Source organism: Equus caballus, chromosome 22, assembly GCF_041296265.1.
Source record: "Equus caballus isolate H_3958 breed thoroughbred chromosome 22, TB-T2T, whole genome shotgun sequence".
In the NCBI taxonomy this organism is placed as follows: Eukaryota; Metazoa; Chordata; class Mammalia; order Perissodactyla; family Equidae; genus Equus; species Equus caballus.
In genome coordinates, this window is record NC_091705.1 from 22030758 (window position 1) to 22048999 (window position 18242).

Consider the following 18242-nt stretch of genomic DNA (forward strand, 5'->3'; position numbering starts at 1 on the left):
ACGCCTCAAAGCTGACTTTGAGCTCATGGCAGGGAAGCAGCCGGTGCCTGCTGCTCCCTCTATCCTAACCACTGGCATTTTCAGAGGGAACTGCTGTCGGGACTTCTCCCTCCCAGGGCCAAATAAAAGGACGTCTTCGTTATTTAAAATGGGCTTTCCTCCTGTGTCACAGGCTGGAGCTGTGGCCTCCCTTACCCCTCTTCCATGTCCACTCTACTCAGGCCGGGACAGAGAAGCAGAGCAGAAACCACATCGTTGCCTTGTAGTGTTTGTCCTGGGTCCTGCACTGAGCAGGCTTCTGTGCCGTGTGACTGCCTCTCTCTTCAGTGACCTCACGCCTCACCTCACGTGCAGTAGTCCATCAGCAAGAACTCTAGGCTCCGCCACAAATGCATCCCAAATCCAGCCGCTTGTCATCCCTCCCCTGCCATCTCCCGGGCCCAGCCTCCATCAGCTCTCACATCGACAGCTGCAGTGACCTCCTTGTCGGTCCCCTGCTTCTGCCCTTGCCCCAACAGTCTGTTCACATGCAATCACCACATCCATCACTCCTTCCTTTAGAGCCCTCAGGAGCTGCTCATTACCCCTGGAGACTTCTCACTGAGGCCTAAAGAGGCCTGCAGGACCTGGCCCCTGCCCATCACTCCCTGTCCCTTTGTCCTGCTTTATTTTCCTTATCATCCTGTCTCCATCTGATGCACTGTACACTCGCTGTCCCTGTGTGTTTGTTTCCCTCATCCCTCCACTAGATTATAAACTCCAAGAAGGCAGGGGTTTTTGTGTTCTTCACTCTTACATCCTGAGCTCCGGTCATAGTGCCCGACACATAATAGGTCCCCAACAAATAAGTGCCTGGATGAAATGGGGATAAAGCCTCCCTATCTAAAGGATGAAGACTGTGATGCTGAAAGCGCCCCATGTGGTAGGTGCTTAGATACCTGGTCCCTCTCCTCCTCCCAAAGCAGGTTCTCATTCAGCCACAGGGGGGCATCGTTCTAAAGGGCACCTGTAGGTTCCAGCAAGGGATTCCAGGCTCTTCCAGCAAAGTTGCTAAGAAGGTAGAGCTGAAAACAGGAGTGTATATGGGGAGGGGGAGCAGGGTGTGAAGGGAATGCCTCCCAGCACTGTCCCTGCCCGGCCTGGGCTGGACTAGGAAGCTTATTAAGGGCCAATTACCCTCCCTGTTGAGCACCTGAGACCCTCAGTGCCAGGACCAGGTCTTTAGCTACTACTGATGATAACAGCAGCAGTTATTTGAGCACTAACTTTGTGCCAGGCCATGTACGTACCTTACCTAATGTAGTTGGACCTCAACCCAAAGGTACCATGGTTAGCCCATTTTATGTGAGGAGGAGGACACTGAGGCTTACCATGGTAAAGGGACTTACCTGAAGTCACACACCAAGTAAGAGGCAGAACCGAGACTCGAATCCCTGACTGCCTGGCTCCAAGGCCACGGCCCTTGACCACCAGTCTCAAATGCTGTGAAAAAGGCAGGCCCAAGGACAGGCAAGAGGGATGACCAGGACAGGTGGGGAGTGGGGTAAAGGAAATCAGGGAGGACTTCTCAGAAGAAGGCACCGTTGAGCTGGGTTGTGAAGGATGATCAGGGGTTGGTTCTTTGACAGAGAGGCAGAAGGTTTTTCCTTCCTCAATAGACGAACCCAAAGGATGTGTGAAGGTGTGGGGCAGGCGGATCCCACTTTGAACTTAGGTTCTGTTTTTTTACCAGGTATGACCTTGGACAAGTCACAGAATCTCTGGGCTCTGAGAGGGAGCCAGTGCCCGGGACAGCATCTTGTCCCCTACTGAAAGACAAAAAGCCCCCTCAGACTTGTGGGACTGGAGTAGACTGATGAAACCAAGAACGGACCCCAGAGATGGCCTGTGTTCAAGCCCTTGCCCCTCGACTCACCTCTCTCTCTGCTCTGCGGTTTTCCCACCTCGTAAAATGGGTTCTGAGCAGGATTAGAGGAATCAGCACACATCATGCTCTTAGCCCAGTGACCTGTGTTGTCAGTAACAGTTTCCCAAGCCTCTGAGTCCCTGCATCCCCAGATCAGCAGTACTGTAGGTTGACGACCACACTGCAGCCCCCAGGTGGATTTGGGACACCTGAGCTCCCTGCAGGTGATGGGGTTCATCAGGAGGCTTCAGACTGGTAAGTGGCAGGTCAGCTTGGGTGACCCTTGCACCCTCTCTCCCTATTTTCTTCCCCAAATGTTGGATGATTTTCAGCCAGGAACCTGGAGGTCGAGGCTCCAGTCACCTGAGACACAGAAGGCTCTTATCAGGTTTATCAATGATCCCTCGACTGCAGGGAGATGGGACTGCTTCCCCTGCAGCCAGGCCAGACAGGTCCCCAGATCCCCAGTGGTGGCCAGAATTGCAAGGAGACTGGCCATCTGAACACTGAGCTCCCCAGCCACATGACAGATCTGAAGTGGAGTGGGGGAAGTCCCCGGGAGTGAGAGTTATCACAAAGGCCTACAATTATCTAAACCAAGTCCTTGGAGCTCCAAGAACACCGGCAGAAGGAACCAAGAAACAAGTGCCCAGGGCCCTGAGCTGGACCTGGATTTGATGCTCACCCCACCCCTTACTGGCTGTGTGTCCTTGGTCCAGCTGCTCCCCTCTCTGAGCCTTAATGTCCTCATTTCTAAAGGAAGACAGTCATTGTATCTGCCTCAGAGGGTTACTGGGAGAATTAAGTCCAATAATCCATAAAGGCTCGCACTTGAGTGTTCGGCGTTAGTTGTTGTTACTTGATCAGGGCAGGAAGCAGATAGGCTGTGAACTCAGACCAATGAGCTTGCTAACAGCCCTCGGCTTTGCCAGGGCCAGCTGTGACCTTGAGCACAAGGAAATGCATTTTCTAAAATCTGTGTCTCTTGTGGATTTAGAATATTAAAACAAGTGAGAGGAACATAATCTGTGGTATCCATCAGTCAACAAGGGTTGGTGAGCACCTGCTCAGTGTCAGGCCCAAGGGTCCATGGTGAGCCACCAGGCTTATCCAGGGTCGCACCTGTGTTCAGTCTGCAAGGAAGAAGGTCAGTAACTTGAAGGTGGCAAGGGGCAAGATGGACTCTGCGAGCTTCTCACAGGTGGACACGGCCTGTCAGGGACCCAGGGAGCCTTCCTCGAAGCAGGACTTCAGAGCCAAGAACTGGATGTTGTGCAAGAATCAGCCAAGAGGTCAGAGAGCAGGTGAAGAATGTTCCAGGAGGAGGGAGTGGAAAGGGCAAAGGTCAGGAAGCCAGAGAGAGTGTGGTGCATTCTGGGAGCTGAGTGAGGCAGGCGGGCAGACATGAATGAATAGCTTTGAATCAGTCTTTGTAATATAAGAAGATTCTAAACAAATTTAAATGTCCATCAATCCAGATGGTTAAGTACATTATGGTAATTCACATACTGGATACAATGCAGTCATTTATAAAGAACGAGTTCTCGATGAATGAAGATGGATGTTCTCCAAGATACCTGATAAGTCATTTCCAGGAGTCGGGCTTACTGTGTGCCAGGCACTCTTCTAAGCACTTTATAAATACCCACTTCATGATCCTCACACCAGCCCCGTGAGGGAGAAAGGAAAGGGAAACATGGGGTGTGGGTTGCTTGCCCAAGGTCACGTGCAGCCAGTAGGCAGAGGAGGCAAGATGTGAACTTGAGACCTGGTTCCAGAACCTGTGCTGGACCAGTTTCCCTCCCTCCCTCAGAATGTGTAGTTTAATTCTGGAGGAGACGCAAAACTTTACCTTTACCCAACTTAGGTTTTCAGCTGGGACTTTAACAAAATGTTAGATGAACAAGAGAAAAACCGTTTATTAATACACGCAGCACACGTCACGAGGAAGAGACCTAACGAAAAGTAACTCAAAATGGCAGCTTAGAATTCCAGCTTATATGGCATATTCGACAAAGAGCAATGAATTGGTAAAGAAATGACAGGACACAGGAAAGCAGGTTAGGCTTCCAAGGGTGGGAAGGTAAACACATGGGAGGGAAGGAATGGAACAAGGTTTGCTTGCAAATACCCCTTGTGTCGTCTGGGCTGATAAGTCCGTCTGCAGTAAAAGAATTCATATCCTGCCTTTAGGCAAAAAAGGGGAGCTTTTTGTAGGTTTGCTGCTTCTTAATTGACTTCAGCTCAAAATGATTTTTTTGTCAAAGAGGCATATTTTGGAATGACATATTTTGGTTTCCTTCACTTCCAGCCCTATAAAATAAAATGTTTATAAATATGTATTTGCTTGTATTTATATACACCCTCTACTCTGGAAAGACACACCAAATGGTAATCGTGGTTGTGGGGAGAGGGGGTCCCCTGGGTGGCTGAGGGACGGAGTGGGAGGGAGACTTATTTTACACTGCCTATTTTTTTTTTTACTTTAGAATTTTGCACCATGCAGTTTTAATGCCTATTAAGAATCATGCTGGCTGGAGGAAGAGAATGGATTGGTAACATACACTGTGTATGAGAGTGTAAATTGTTAGGACCACCTTGGAAAAAGAATTCTCCTAGGTGTATACCCAAGAGAAATGAGTGCACATGTCCAAAAAAGGCATTTCAACATCTCCAACCTGGAAACAATGTAAGCTCCCATTCACAATAGCATAAATAGATGTGCTGTATTTATGTCATGGAATATTATACAGCCATGCAAATGAACCGACGACTGCTACATGCAAACATACCAATGAATTTCACAAACATAAAGTTAATCAAAATAATCCAGACACAAAAGAACACATACCACATGATTCCATTTATAAAAAACGAATCTGTGGTGTCAGAAGTCAGGATCAAGGGTACCCTCGGAAAGAGAAAAGCAGCTAATGGAAGGGCCCAAGGCGACTTCACAGGGGTTATTCATATGCTATTTCTTGGTTTGAGTGATGGTTCCTCAAGTGTGCTCAGTTTGTGAAAATTCATCGAAATGCACACTTTTGATTTTGCAGTTATCTATATGTGTGTTCCAAATGAATAAAAGGCTTGAAAATGAGAAAGGGAGGAGCCAGGAGGTGTTTGCAACTGTTGAGGTGAGAGATGAGACAGCCGATGGACGCTGGCCTGGGGAGCTGGCAGTGGGGTGGAGAGAGGTGGGCCACTTGAGGAGTGATGAGGGGGTAGGATTTTCTCTGTTGGTGAGCTGGGGTGCAAAGCCGGAAGGGCACCCAGCTTCTGGCTGCTGCTTATGGTGGTGCTGTCCAGAGACATGAAGAAGTTGGCAGGAGGCACAGCCTGGGGGAGCATAGGAGCCCAGCTTTGGACAGGGCGAGAGTGCAGTGCCTGTGGGATGTTCAGGAAAGACGTCATACAGAGAAACGGTTAGATGGGTCTGAGTTCGTAAAAAAGATCTGGAACCTATGCTTTTACAAAGTCCAACCTGGAGCCCAATCCAGGAGAAATCCTACTCACTAAAAATCTATCAGGTCAGAAAAAACACAGCCTTTTCCCTCTGAGCATTGTCCCTGGAGCCCGATTGGCTTGATGGAGCCTGGCAGGTCTGGCTGGTTGTGGGGGAGGGAAAAAGAACCTGCCTTTGTTGGGGGCCAGGGTTCTGGGGCTGGGTGCTCAGGAAGGTCAGTGCATGAGAAGAGTGGAGTAGATGTTCCCCGGGGCCTGAGCCCTTGGCTTTAGGAGGAGTCAGAGGAAGGGCCGAGTTACAGGAACGCAGCTGACCCCTGCCGGGTGGTTCCAGTGAGGGCCACTGGTGCCTGTCTGTACCACAATCAAGGGAGTGGACACAAGGAAACTGATGTTTCACTAAGAAGGTGAATGTAGTCTTACTACAGAACCTCAAATATGCCCCTTTCTTAGAGAGGGTCTGAGGATCCCATAACAAGTATCTATAACCAGGTGGTCACAGGATGAAATGTACCTAACCACATGCAAAACTGCCTGCACCACCTCCTCCCGGACCATCTACACCATCTTCCACTTCCTACTCCCCAGCATCCACTCCTCCACTATCACCTTTACCACCATCCCCACAGTGGCCTGTACCTCCACCTCCTCCTCCTCCATGACCACCGTCACCATCTCCACCACCTCTACCATCATCTTTACTGCCACCGCCTGCGCCTCCACCTGCACCATCATCATCTCCACCAACAGCTTTCCCACCACCACCATCACCAGTAGCACTGGCTTCTTCACCATCTCCTCTGCCCTCCCCCCTCCTCCACCTCCATCTCTGCCACCTTCACCCTTATTTCTTCCGAACTCAAGCTATCTGAGGATACCCACACTGCACAGGGAAAAATTTTTTTTAAAAAAGGAAATTTCTTTTAAAAAGGAAATATATTAATAGTTATTTTTTTCTGATTATACCTGATCATTTGAAACTTGTAAAACAACACAAAGTTACTGTCCTCCGTAATCCACTACCACCATCCAAGATAAGTCCTTCCTGACCTTTCCGCCATGAGAGCTAATATTCACTGAGTGCTTGCTTCCTGCCCAATGCTATTCTGAGTGCTTCAGATGAAAATTTTCCACAACAGAATATAAATTTGATTTTCACAACAACCTGACGAGATGTGTGCCACTGTGTTCTCTTTTTTACAGGTGGAGAAACTGAGGCACAGGGAGGTAAACCGAGTTGCCCCTCTCCCTCACCTCCCGCCCTTCTCCCCAGTCCGGGCCTCCCTGCTGTTCCTCAGACATGCTGGCATGCTCCCACTGCACAGCCTTTGGGCACGCTGTTCTCTCTGCCTGGAGCACACGTCTCCCAGAGCATTACATGGCCTGTTTCCCTTACACACAAACATACACTATGTTCAAGTCTCTGATCAAATGCCACCTCCTGGAAGAGGCCTCCGGGGACCCCCACCTCGTCCACCAGCTTTGTGTTGCCTCATGACAATTTTCACCACCTGCCATATTCATTCACCCATTCAGCACATATTAATTGAGCCCCTACTGTGTGCCAGAACTCCCTGTTCTGTGCACGGGGGCTGCAGCAGGGAAGGACAGACCCAGTCTCCACCCTACAGAACTGGCGTCCATCCGCGGGGGAGCCGGACATTACACACGAGCGAGTAGCACACACAGCGCACGAGGGGCGTCGGGCCGTGTGTGCTGTGGGAAAGCAGGGAGGGGAGAGCGAGTTGCAGTTTTAGGTGGTGAGTTCAGGGGAAGACTTACTGATAAGGTGACATTTGAGCAGAGTTAAAGGAGGCAAGGGAGCAAGCCATGCAGGTACCCAGGGGAAGAACATTTCCAGTCCGGGTAACAGCAATGGGAAGGCTTAGGCAGGAACAGCTTATGAGCACTAGGAGAGCAGCGGCTTTGTTTTGCTCACAGCTGAATCCACAACACCCAGCACAGTGTCTGGCACATAGTAGGCGCTCAATAAATGCTTTCTGATAGTTGAGCACTTTCTATACCCTAGGCACTGTTCTAAGGGCCTTGTGCACGTTATTCCATTGACTCCTAACAGCTGACCTATCTCTTGCTTCCATTTATGAGCTGTGTGACCTGGGCAGCTCCTGAACCTTTCTGAGCCTCAGTCCTCTCATCTGTAAAGTGGGGCTAATCATAGAGCCCACCTTGGAGGGCTGTCACAAGGATGAATTGAGCTAGTAGAATAGCAACTGTTTAATAACCGTTAGCAATTATTATTATGGTGGTTATTGTTGTTAGGCTCTGGAGGGAGGGGGAAGAAGTAGTCACTATCTCCGCCCTCGGGGAGGTGGTAGATGAGCTAGGAAGGCAGAATGACATGTAGGAGAAGACCCTGTGGCCTCAAAGTTTTGCAGAGCAGACAGAGAGATCAATGGGGGCAGAGAAGGCATTAGAGAGAAAGCAAGCCTAGAGCCAGGACTCAAAGAAGGGGTGGGATCTGGAGCGGTGGGAGATGGGGAGAGATGGACCCCAGACTGGAGTCACTGCACAAACAGAGGTGCGGAGGTCGGACTGAGCACAGGGGCCTAAGTGTGCTTCCTCCTCCTCCTTGTTCCAAGGCGGAGGACGTACATGATGGCTGGGTGCCCTCTGCTGCCTGGTGCTGGTTCTGGGCGTGAAGGAATAGCCAGATAAGGGAATGAGGGGGCTGATGGGTCTACAAGGGTCAGATGACCTCATGCCCTGGGGACTGTGAGCATGAGGCTGTGGGGACATCCAGAGGGAAAATGTCACCACAGCACTAAATGAGGCTCAGTCCATCCCTGAACTTGGTGGAGCCCCAGGAGTGTGGCAGAGCAGAGGCCAGCCTGCCCAGAGCTGCCTTGCCCTGGTGTGGATGGAGCAGCCCGGGTGAGAGGCTAGCTTTTCTCCCACCTTTCTGCTCTGTCAGGGTCACCAACACCTCCATACCGCCAAGTCCAATGGCCACTACTATGGTCCCTTGTCCTCCTGGCAGCCTCCACGTAGGGTCCACTGGCCCCTGGGGGCTTCTAGGATGCCCCACTCTCATTCACGACCCTCTCCCAGCTTCCTTTGCCAGATCCTCGGGTTTTTTTTTTTTTTTTAAGCACTTTTTTACTTTCTATCACTACAAGATGCTCCCGGCTCATCTTGTATATTTCCTACCCCAGGCCTAGAATCAGCCATTTCTCCAAGGAGCCCTGGTTTAGTGATGTTAGACACAAGATCTGGGCGCTGGGTGTGCTCATTGCTCTTCAGGGTCTTTCATTTAGGCCATCTCCGCTAACAGAGCAAAGAAATGTGTGTGTATACTAACCCATACTATACACACATTTATAAATATTTCTATATGTAATCATCTGTATCTGTATTAAATTAAACATGAGTTACTGCTGCAGGCTCTTTTTTATAATGCCTCTTTCATTGCTGAGATTTTCTATTTTTTCCCTTTTGTTTCAAGACAACTTGTATCAAGATCATGAAGCATTTTTATGATGGCTGCTTTCAAATCTTTGTCAGATAATTCTAACATCTGATTTATCTCAGTGTTGGAGTCAGTTGATTGTTTTTCTTATTCAAGTTGTGATTTTCTTGGTTCTTATTATGATGAGTGATTTTCAGTTGTATCCTTGGCATCTTGTCTATTATGTTCGGAAACTCTGGGTCCTGTTTAAATCCTTTATTTCATCAGGCAGTCACCCTGTTCTGGTTTAACATGCGGGTTCTGGACTGGTTCTGTGGACTGTGGTTCCAATGACAGTTTAGTTTTCAGAGGCTTTTCGGTATTACTTTGGTCGGCTTGCTTTAGCTGGTGTTACTGCGTCTCCCGCTGGCCTCTGCTCATGCTGCCCAGCGAGTGGGAGGAGCCTCCCCAGGCCTGGCCAGTGTGCGCCTCTCGGTGTGGAGGGAGCTGTCAGACCTGCTGTGGTTGCCTGTTGTGGTGGGGCCCCTCTCACCTGTCCACCTGCTCGCCCCCGTGTCTCCCCGTGGAGAAGGAGAGTGCTTCCCTACAGGCTTATTCTTGGCAGGACTCCCCATCAATCCCTCTTGCCAGTGATGTTGGGCTACCTGATGTTGGCAGAGGGCCTCCCCTTCAATGCGGGGCTGCCTACCTGGGCTGCCTCCTGATGCTAGGTTGGGGGTCAGGAAACGGCAGGTGTGGTTTGCCTTCTTCTGCTGTGGGGGGACGTATAACACCCCACGTCTGTGTTCTTCCCCCAGGTCTGGGCTCCAAACCAGGTCACCTTCCTCTACTACCTTTGCGCATGCTCCTTTGGGTACCTCTTGCCTTATCATTGTGCTCAACAGGGAGGAGCGGGAAGAAATGTGTCTGTGTCAACCTATCTGACCTGAAGTCCAGTAGGCACATTTTTAAGGCTATTTATTTGTATTGCCAAACTACTCTCTCTTTTTTGTTTTTTTGGTGAGGAAGATTGGCCCTGAGCTAATGTCTGTTGCCAATCTTCCTCTTTTTGCTTGAGGAAGATTTCTCTGTGCTAACATCTATGCCCATCTTCCTCTATTTTGTATGTGGGATGCTGCCACAGTGTGGCTTGATGAGCGATGTGTAGGTTTGCACCTGGGATCCGAACCCGTGAACCCCAGGCCGCTGAAGTGGAGTGTGTGAACCTAACCACTATGCCACCAAACGGGTTTCTTGAAAGGCCATTCTAATATGTATTCCCAGAAACGATGCATGAGAGTACCTATTGTTCTCATTTTACACAGGAGGAAACTGACACTCAGAGTGAGGTCACCTGCCCAGCGTCACACAGGAGCACATTGGCAATGAGAGTCCTGCCCAAATCTTGTGTTCTTCCCCTGACACCCACACCTGCTGCCCCCACGCTCAGCACCATTCCCCAGAGCTCCAGAAAGGTCACATCCTGGCCCGGAGAGCAGACCGGGAGTTCACGCTCTGGGGGAACTGGGAGTGGGAGGGGAGCTAGGCCAGAGATTGAAGAATCAGTCCAGAGGGGACACCGGGAGCCAGGCATCCGTATCCCACCCCTGGCGCCATGCTCTGCCTTGTGCCCCTGCTTCTGCCTCTTCCAGACCTCTGTTGCCTGTGTTAGAATGCTTCAGACTCCAGGCCACCGTGTGGACTCAAGTCCCCAAGTGTGGGACTCCTGCATGTCACTGGTGATCACGGCCACCAGCCCTTGGGGTAGGGGATGCGGGGCAGATCCAGGCACCTGTGAGAACAGGCACTGCCGCAGGAGAGCCTGGAGACTCGGGTCTGGTCCTGGCTAAGCTGGTCCCGCTGGGCCAGCCACTGCCCCTCTTTGGGCTTCAATTTCCTCCCCTATAAAATGGAAACGATAATTCTCATCCTTCAGAAAATCCATGTTTTTAACAGGCTGGATAGCCTGTAAGTTCTGTTAAAATGTGAGAGAAGGAAAGCTCTAAAAAGACAGCAATCTTGGCTTTCTCTGGCTCAAAACCCTCCAATGGCTCCCATCACATTCAAATTAAAACCAAAGGCCACACTGCAATACCTCAGCCACCTTCCCTACCCCAGGTCCCTGCTCTCCGGCCACACTGGTCCTCTGGCTGCCCCTTGAATGAACCCAGCAAGCTCACAGCCCAGGGCATCTGCATCTGCTGTTCCCTCTGCCACCAATGGTTTTCCACGGGATCAGTGCATGGCCGCCCCCCTCAACTTCATTCAGGTCGCTGCTCAAATGTCATCTCCCCAAGAGGCCTTCAGTGACCACCCTTCATGCCATGCTTTTCCTTTACCCTGCCTTCTTCTTCCTAGAATTAACACAACATGTATATGTGCGTTTCTTTTCGGTCTCTCTCCAGAAGCTCCATGGAGGCAGGGACCACGCCTTCTCCAATCACTGTGCCATCCCCGAGCCAGGAACAGTGTCAGGCACGTGGAGGACTCGTGCCTCCCTGCCCATGGCTCTTCCCACTATACCACCCACATCTCCCTGGAAACTTTCATAGGGTCCCTCGTGTTTCCTCTTCTCTGTGAAGGGCTCGTACTTGCAGGGGAACGGCTCCACACTGTCCCTGTCAACCTTGCACATATCCACCTAGGCCACGTAGGCAAGGCTTAACCACAGCTACCCTAGGCCTAAGGGAACACTCTGGGACCCTCCTGGAACATGGGAAGCCAGGTGGTCGTGTGAGGAGCTGCCACAAGGCCATTTCTATCTTCAGGGAGGCTGACTCAGGCTGTTTCTCATCTGCCTCCCTGGTTCTGATGAGGTGGGGGCTTCCCACTACCCTCCTCCCAGCAGGGTCCAACTGCAGGCTGTAAAACTGCTCAGCTGCCACAGGGAATCGGCTCCCCATCACTCCTGTTGCATATCATCCGGCCCCTTTTGTTTCAGTGTCACCCTGTGGACGAGCGACATGGGGAGCTGACCCCATTGCTCATCTTGCTTTTGCCATCTATGTAAATAATAAACGGTCTCAATCCATTTGGGCTTGATGTGTGCCCCCCTGCTAAAGCTATGGCAGACTGGCACGCTAACCTAGCAGCTTCTGATACGTGGGGTCTGTTAGCCTGTCTGACGATATTACTTTCACATCAGCATGACTGTCCTCTCTGAGGAGCACCTGTGGTGCATCCCTCATCATGGGTTGTCCCTGCCCACAACCCGTCCTCAGGATCCAGCCACTCACTTTACTCAGGAGCCTGAACCAGGAAGCATTTTTCAGACGACCACATGTAGCAACGTTAATCTTCATCATCATAATTTTTTTAAAGTCCACCATGCTCCTCAAGCCAAATAATGGGCCCGTGTGGGTTCTCCATGCCCACTGCACTCCATGCGTGCAGACCGTGGCTCATGGTGCAGAGGAAGCAGCGGAGCTGCTGGAGCCAGACAGACCTGGGCACGTTTCTGGCTTTATGGGGTGCATTCATCATCTGGGGCTGTTGTAGTGAACGACCACAGACTGGGTGGCCTAAACTGAAAGAAACTTGTTCTCTCACAGTTCTGGAGCCTGGAAGTCCAAAAGCAGTATCCCTGAGACAACAGTAAGGTGCTGCCGGGGCCACGCTCCCTCTGGAGGCTCCAGGGGAGAATCTGTTTCCTGAATCTTCCAGCTTCTGGTGACTGTTATCCCATGGCTTGTGGCCACATCGTTCCAGTTTTCAGGGCCAGCATCTTGAAATCGCTCAGTTCCGTCGTCACATCACCTTCTTTTCTGTGTGTGTCAGATCTCCCTCTGCTTCCCTCTTAGATACATGCGGCTGCATTGAGGGTCCCCCCTGATAGTTTAGGATAATCTCCCCGTCTCAGAATCCTTAACTTAACCCCGTCTGCAAAGGTCCTGTTTCCGTGTAAGGTAACTTTTATGGGTTCCGAGAATTAGGACCTGATTTCTTTGGGAGGCCATTTTTCAGGCTACCACATGTAGCCATAGGCAACTTACCCACTGTCACTAAGCCTCAGCATTCCCTTCTGTAAGAGGGGTTTAATGACAGTGATGTTGGGGTGAGGATTATGTACAGTACTGTATGCAAAACACCTACCGCTGCATCCCCTGCAGTTCTGTTGGCTGCCTGTTGCCTTGTTAGATGGGAAAAAAGATTCCACCAGGGGAGAAGAGTCAGGGTCACCAAGGGTCGGGGGCAGAAGGGTAGAGGTCTATGTGTCCTGGCTTCCTCACTGAGCGCACAAGTCCTGGAGAAGGCAGGATTAGCTAGGAGGAGAAGGTCAAAAGCACCGGAAAAGGTCACACCAGGAGGTGAAGCCACACATCTTAGGTGAGGCATACAAGGTTTCCTGAAGTTCCCTATACCTCTAGGTCAGGCTGGGGAGCCTGCCAGAGCGGGACACCCCAATGCCAGGGGTCATACTCAAAAAAGATTTAACTAGCAGGGCAGTGCCAATCATACGAGTGGCCCTGGGCTGGAGCAGGTTCCTGGGGGTCCCTGCTGTGCCAGGTTATCAGCTCTTCAGTTGCTGGATCATAGAGAGTTCTGAGAAGGGGGTGTCCCTGGGAAGAGTAGGGAGAAAGGCAATAGGGGTCTGGGGGCGCTGATGTATAGTAACTGATTTGGAGGTATTTCAGTATTTTAATAATCATTGAGATCTTGTGGCAGATTATATGTCCCAGAAATGGCCATAACAAGACCTCCCATCCCACATGCTCTTCTTAATGATGTGACTTTGATGCTCCTCTCACTGAGAAATGGGGTCCAAGTTCCCTTTCCTTTAATCTGGAGAAAAGGGTTAAATATGGGGTAAGTAATGTGATGTGACCTCCAAGATTAGGTCATAAAATGCAATACAGTTCCCACCTGGTTCTCTTGGGACACTGCCTATTGGAACCCAGCTACCATACTGTAAGGAAGCCGAACAGCCACATGGAAAGGCCACAGATAGGTATTCTGGCTGTTACAGTCAGAACGTTTGTGTCCTCCCGCAAATTCCTATGTTGAAGCCCTAACCCTCAATGTGATGGTATTAGGAGGTGAGTCCTTTGGGAGGGAACTAAGTTTAGATGAGGTCATGAGGGGGAAGCCCCCAAGACGGGATTAGTGCCCTTATAAGAAGAGGCACTAATCCCTTATAAGAAGAAGCTATGGAGCTTCCTCTCTCTGCCATATGAGGATATGGCTTCTCTCTGCCATATGAGCCTCTTCTCTGCCACAGAAGGATACAGCAAAAAGGCAACCCCTAATGACACTGCGTGGAACACAGGCTAGCTTTCCCCACCAAGTTTTGTTCAAATTGAAAACTTATGAGCAAAATAAATGTTGGCACTACATTTAGGGCAATAGATAACCAGAAATACGTTTAGCCACACATTCCTAAAAGAATATCAGACTGGCAACCTCTCCATGGGTACCACATGTGAGCACCCATGGCAGCATCCTCAACCCCCAACTCCAAGAGGATCTTAAGCCTTTACCTTCCCAGAAGCCACCAGGGGAGGTAGATAAGGAGACAAGCAACAGCTCTGAGGAATTGTCTCAATATTGACTCTCACAGAGAGATTGTTTTAAATGAAAAGGATTTTGTTGTTGTTGTTTTTATTTTTTTATAAGGACTTTCCATACCAGCCACATTTGTTCTCCCCAGAGTTTAAAAATATTTGGGGGGAAATAATTTCAAACTTACAAAAAAGTTGCAAAATTGATATGAAGACTTCCCATTATAGCCTTCATCCACATTCCCCAACTGTTAACATTTCACACTTGCTTTATCTTTCTCCCTCTCTGTCTCCGGAAAGAGATCTTTTTAAAATCAAAGAGGACTGGGTCTGGCTCAGGTAAGATGGAGTAAGCACACTGCACTTTGTTGTTCCCAGTGCAAACAGCTATAACACCTGGACAAAATGCATGGCTAGCTATTTAAGAACTCTGAAAAATAAACAGTAGCAGATAGACTGAGGAACAAGACCAGAATTTGAAGTACCACCAAGCCAACAGTGAGTTTACCATTTTTTCCCTCCAGTGTTTCCCAACCTGGTCTCACTGCCACTTGCAACCTGGAAGTGCACCCCAGGGCAGACAAAGCTCCAGGTGAAGCCCTCTAACTGTGATGTGAGGAGCAGGAAAAGGTTTCCTAATGCTCAGAGTAGGAGAAATCTCCCAGCGTTTTTTTTTTTTTTTCCATTCACTTGTACCCCAGCCCCCAAGAAATCCCAGTACGAGAGTGGCAGCAAAAGCAACAGCAGTGATGAGCTGCACCTGCAGGAGCCGAAAACTCTGAGAGGCGGGAACCTCCTCTCCAATCGGAGGAGCTATGGTCCCAAGAAGGTGGGCAAACTCCTGTTGCTTTTTCTTTCTCTCTGTTCACTCACTGCTTGGTCCCAAATCCAGTTGCAGTCTTGGGTAATCACTGACATAGTAGGGTAAATAAGGTCCCAGATTTCTAGGTGGAGGACCAAAAAGAGGAGTCCCAGTGAACAAAACTTTATTGAGGCGATCACAGAGAGGGAAAGCAACCTAATAAAGTTGTTAATGAACTTCTGGGCTCCTCCCCCTTTCGGCATGTGTGAACACTAAACAGCTCACAGAGACTTTGAGAATTTACTACAGGATAGACTACCACCCAGGTTCCAGACAGAGCACTGATTGGTGCACACACAGGACAGATCCACAAGGCATTGGAAAGGCTTTGAAAATAGAAATGTCGCTGGAATCACAATCCATAGAAGGTTGGTTGGAACTCACAGCCTGAGCCCAGTCTGGTCAATTACCTGCTAAAACAAAATAACAACATTCTCTACAGGATTTTGAAAAGACCCTGGGGATTATAACATGAGACTCAAAATGTCTGGATATATTCCAAAATTACTTGACATATGAAGAAACATGAAAATCTCAACTCACATAGGAAAAGAAAATCAATAGATGCCAATGCTGAGATGACATGGCTGTTGGAATTATCTTACAGTCTTTAAAGCAGCTACTATAAAAATGCTTCAACAAGTAAGGGCAAATCACCTAGAAACATAGAAACATGGAAAGTTAGAAAGTGTAAGCAAATAAATAGAACACATACAGAACAAAATGGGAATCTTAGAACTGAAAAATAAAATAACCCAAAATTGTAAAATTCCTTGGATGAGTACATAGCAGAATGGAGATGGCAGAGAAACAAATCAGTGATCTTGAAGAGAGAAAATTAGATATTATCCATTCTGAACAACAGAGAGAAAAAAGATTGGGGGAAAAATGACCAGAACTTCAGGGAACTGTGGGACAATTTCAAAAGCGCTAATGTTTGTGTCATAAGAATCTGAGAAGAACAGGAGAAATAGAGTGGTGCAGAAAAAAATATACGAAGAAATAATGGCTGAAAACTTCCCATATTTGGTTAAAGACATGAACCTACATGTTGAAGAACCTGAATGAACCACAAACAGGTAAACCCAAAGAAAGCTTAGCCCCATTTTTCAGATTTCAGAGCTGCTAGGAAGGGATCACTTCGCCTGTCATCAGAGATGCTTACACCTTGAGATTCAAACTACTCTGTCTCCTTTATAAATCACAAAAGTAATACACTCAGAGAGTAAAAACAAATTCTGTCAGCTCAGAATATTATATAAAAAGTCAGAATCTCCTTTCCTTTTTCCCAGTCCCACCTCTTAGAGTCACTCACTATTTCTATTTTAAGTTCTTCAAGTTGCTAAAGCGTGATTTTAAAAGATTTGACTACTTAACGTTTTTATTAATAACTAGGCTTAAAATAATAAATCAAGTCTCTAAGAAAAAATCATAATTAATAACTAGGCTGGAAATGAACATAGAATCAAAACCCACTTGGAAAGGAACTCTCCTACTTATTTAAAAAATCTTACAAACATTTAATGTGTCCCTTGTGTCGATGCACAGCACACATCAGTCCTACCTCAGGCCTGCATAGCACCGCTGGAGGCTGAAATGGTAGCCATACATTTTCTTTCCTTTCCTCAAAGCAGTGAAGAAAAGGCGGTGCAAACATGAGGTTCTTGGAGAATCCCCAGAGGAAAAGGTAAACAAAGTCTTATATCTGTGGATTGGGACGGACACCGTCTCAAAGGCAGCTCTATATTTTGAACAGATGCCCAATCCAGAGCCATGAAGAGAACCAAGAGATCACGGAATGAAAGTGAGGGAAGCCACACGCTGCTGGACTTCAGGGAAAACTGGACCCAGGAACTCTATGCAGTGTGACTTTCTCTAGGTGGTGGTGGTGGGGAGTAGAGTCCTGGCAACTGCTGGGCTCTCCTTTTTAAATTCTCTCTTAATATCCATTCTTCCCTTCTTCTATAGGCACAGAATCCCTATTTTTAGTTGGGTACATGGCCACCCAGAATGAAGACTATATTTCCCAGCCTCCCATGCTTTGGCCATACAATCGGTTGTAGCCAATGAGGTGTGAGGGGAAGAGATGTATGCAACTTCTAGGTGGTGCACTTAAAGGAAGGGGGATATGTCCTCATGTTCCCCCTTTCCACTGGTTGGAAAGCCAACATGTTGGAGAGCCAGGTTGGACCACGCATAAGAGGGCAGTATCCTAAGGATGGGGAGGCACAGTAGAAGGAGCATGCATCCCGGAACAGCCTATGAAGCCGAGCTGCCGCACCCGCCCCTGGAGTGTTATGAAAGACAGCAACTTCTGCCTCATTTCAGCCACTGTTAATTTGGTTTCTGTTACAGCCTGTATCCTAAATAACAATGAAAATTGCCGAAGCAGTCACAAACTCCCTGAGATTCTGAGGAAGGGGATATTGATGATGGAAAGAGTGTCAAAGAACTTGGAGGTCATGTTTGAGACACCTCAGGAGCACACGGAGGAAGACGCAGAGAAGGATTAGTCCACCTGCCTCCCTCAGGCCGTAGACTGTGTCACCGCTCTTTCAGGTCACAACGCCTCTGACTGTTCCGTCTGCCTCTCCCATCCCAACACACACACAGCTGGTCAACTCCTTCAGACCTTGGCTAAGCCTGGCTACCGCAGGGAAGCATTTCACCACACTCCAGGCTAAGTCAGGCAGCTCTGTTGTATGTCTCTCATAGCATAACGCCATGTGTCACTCTCTCGCAGTACTTGTAGATGTGAAACTTTACGTTTATCTGTGTGGTTATTTGGTGGTCTCTCCCTCACCAGGCTCTAAGTTCTGTGATGTAAGGGACTGAGTGTCTCCTTCATTGCTGTTTCCCCAGCACCTAGCACAGTGCATGGCACACAGTAGGTGCTCAATAAGAATGTACGTATGTAAGCTATGAATGAATGAATGAATCCCGACCGGAGAGGACAGGATCATGCAGGTGAGTGTAAATTCTGGCTCCTCCTCCAGCGCAGAAAAGCGGAGCTCAGAATCTCCAACTATTTATCGACATGAATTTACCTAACATGAATGCACTTTTGCGCTGACCTCCCACACCCATCCTTTGCAGGGTAACTGT